We start from the raw sequence: 3,475 nt of genomic DNA on the forward strand, positions 1-3,475 counted from the left end.
AGCAATATTCTAGCTATACAGCATTGGGTAGTGTAAGGCTGTACGCAGCAATATTCTAGCTATAAGGCGTCTGCTAGTCTAAGGCTGCACGTAGCAATATTCTAGCTATAAGGCGTCGGCTAGTCTAAGGCTGCACGCAGCAGTATTCTAGCTATAAGGCGTCGGCTAGTCTAAGGCTGCACGCAGCAACATTCTAGCTATAAGGTGTCGGCTAGTCTAAGGCGGCACGCAGCAACATTCTAGCTATTCGGCGTCGGCTAGTGTAAGGCTGCACTCAGCAGTATTCTAGCTATATAGCGTCGGCTAGTGTCAGGCTGCACTCAGCAATATTCCAGTCATATGGCGTCGGCTAGTGTAGCCGCTCTCAGCAATATTCTAGCTATAAGGCGTCGGCTAGTGTAAGGCTGCACTCAGCAATATTCCAGCTATACGGCGTCAGCTAGTGTAGCCGCTCTCAGCAATATTCTAGCTAAACGGCGTCGGCTAGTCTAAGGCTGCACGCAGCAATATTCCAGTCAAATGGCTTCGGCTAGTCTAAGGCTGCACGCAGCAATATTCTAGCTATACGGCGTCGGCTAGTGTAAGGCTGCACTCAGCAACATTCTAGCTATACGGCGTCGGCTGGTGTAAGGCTGCACGCAGCAATATTCTAGCTATATGGCTTCGCCTAGTATAAAGCTGCACTCAGCAATATTCAAGCTATGCGGCGTCGGCTAGTCTTAGGCAGCACTCAGCAATATTCCAGCTATATGGCGTGAGCTAGTGTAAGGCTGCACGCAGCAATATTCCAGTCATATGGCGTCGGCTAGTCTAAGGCTGCACGCAGCAATATTCTAGCTATATGTCCTCGCCTAGTATAAAGCTGCACTCAGCAATATTCCAGCTATACGGCGTCGGCTAGTGTAACCGCTCTCAGCAATATTCTAGCTATAAGGCGTCGGCTAGTCTAAGGCTGCACTCAGCAATATTCCAGCTATATGGCGTGAGCTAGTGTATGGCTGCACGCAGCAATATTCTATATGGCGTCGGTTAGTCTAAGGCTGCACGCAGCAATATTCCAGTCATATGGCGTCGGCTAGTGTAAGGTTGCACGCAGCAATATTCCAGTTATATTCCCATCTACAGGCGTATATGGTTATATCGTGCTTCGAGTTGATGGCAGCGTGAGCAAAGGCACTGATTTCGAAAAATACAGGGGACGTTTCTGATCGTCAGAGCAGTACTGACGGGACGTTTCTGATCGTCAGAGCAGTACTGACGGGACGTTTCTGATCGTCAGAGCAGTACTGACGGGACGTTTCTGATCGTCAGAGCAGTACTGACGGGACGTTTCTGATCGTCAGAGCAGTACTGACGGGACGTTTCTGATCGTCAGAGCAGTACTGACGGGACGTTTCTGATCGTCAGAGCAGAACTGACGGGACGTTTCTGATCGTCAAAGCTATACTGACGGGACGTTTCTGATCGTCAGAGCAGAACTAACGGGACGTTTCTGATCGTCAGAGCAGTACTGACGGGACGTTTCTGATCGTCAGAGACGTACTGACGGAACTTTTCTATTTCTGTTTCTTATCTTCAAGACGTAACCTGCTAACATCCTATGGTGATTTTTCACTTTTACACAGTAACATGCGACTTGAAAGTAAGTTTCTGTTTCAAATATTGTTCCTTTCAGCGAGACGTACATGTAGACAATGCCTGGACACTTCACATCCTTTCTTCTCCTCCTCAACACCATAACGAGGCTGTTCTACCCATCAGTCAGCCTGACAGTCATCGCGGACTATGCCGTACGTCAGGACAGCTTCAGAGACCGGCTGGTGTCCCGTTTCCTACTGTCAAGCTCCGTGCAGCGAAGTAAGGCGTTCTGTCTGCTGTACTGTGTCCTAGACCAGCGCTGTGTCAGCTTCACGTTCAACATGGCAGACAGCAAATGTCGTCTTCTCGGGGTTAGTTTCTCCAGCCCGAGCGCAGCCCCAGTATCATCTGGAACAGAATTGTTCTATATTTCCAAGGGTGAGTTTTTGAACGATCAGCAGTTCGAATTTGTACAATTTAGTTATCGGTGATGTTAGAGAAATGTGTTAATCTGTGCTTTATATGCATTTTGAAAGGACGGTGTTGGGTAACTCAATTGACAACCAAGGCATGTTTCGTCAAATCAGAGACTATAATTGATTATATTATATCTATTATATGGTCTCTGGTAAAGTCATACAGGATACCCTTTCTTTGCCTGATATTGAGATACTGCTTGCTCCAACTGCACAGAAACAAGTTTTTTAAAGTACACGGGGGCCATTAACACTGTTAAGGCTTAAACTGGAAGTGAACAAACAATGATGAATGATGAATGATGAATGTTGAATGATGAAACAGGGCCTGAATGTGTGAATACGGTCTTCTACACTCTTAAATAAAATATTTCAGAATTAGCGGTTATCTACGCTAACCTTCCATTAAATGTTTGTTTCTTGTTTAACGCTGCATTCGAGATATGTGAGGGTGTAAATAATTAAGAACTGAATGTCAGTTTGTGTGTTTGCACTGAAAAATGAACGATGTCAAAGCGTTGTTCAAAGTCGTGTGAACGAGCGAGTATATGAGCGAGTTCACACGAGAGTTTGAACAACCCTCGTTGTTGTATTCTATTTATTTGTGATTGTTTACTGTGAAATTTAATGAGCAGTGTTTAAACAGATCACGGGGCAGAACCCACAAACCGCGAGAGATTAAACTTTTGTGATAAGGAACAATGCTCGGCAATTGGAAATCCGTTTGGTCGTGAAGAAGTGACAGTGCCAAAATTTGGGTGACTTGAAACAGGATCGCTCGCTAAATTGGCATCACCAAATGCAGCAAGATCATTGGGGTTCCTTGAAACTGTAGCGGAAATTTGAAAATTAGGTCGCAACGGCTGGGACTTGCAAAAGATTTTGCAAAACTGTGCTCAGTTGGTGCTTTTGTTATATACAAAAACAAGTAAGTGATATGTATAAATTAAAAGGAGTGTGAATGCAAATGACTTATTTTACGTCAAGCTGGACAGCGAGTATCCTGGGGAAACCCGGGAAGTAGTTCCGGCAAAAGTTCACATGACCCAGATCGGCTCGAAAACGTTCACACACGTATGAACTATGTTTACACACGCATGAACGATTTGAAGGGTTCAAGGGAAATGAACCTTGAAATTTAGATCACATGATCGCTCTCTCAACCAACCAACGTTCAGGAATCTGTGTAAACTTCAAAGTACGAAATTATTGTTGTTTGTACAGTATCGACTTGTTGGTTTTACGAATTCGACCTAGATGAGTGAGTGAGTGAGTTTGTTTTACAACGCTTTTAGCAATATTCCAGCAATATCACGGCGGGAGACACTAGATATGGGCTTCACATATTATGCCCATTTGGGAATCGAACTCAGGTCTTCAGCGTGACGAGCGGACGCTTTAACCACTAGACTACCCCACCG

The sequence above is a fragment of the Haliotis rubra genome, unplaced genomic scaffold (assembly GCF_003918875.1).
Source record: "Haliotis rubra isolate DU_JTF1 unplaced genomic scaffold, ASM391887v1 Scf1062, whole genome shotgun sequence".
Lineage (NCBI taxonomy): Eukaryota > Metazoa > Mollusca > Gastropoda > Lepetellida > Haliotidae > Haliotis > Haliotis rubra.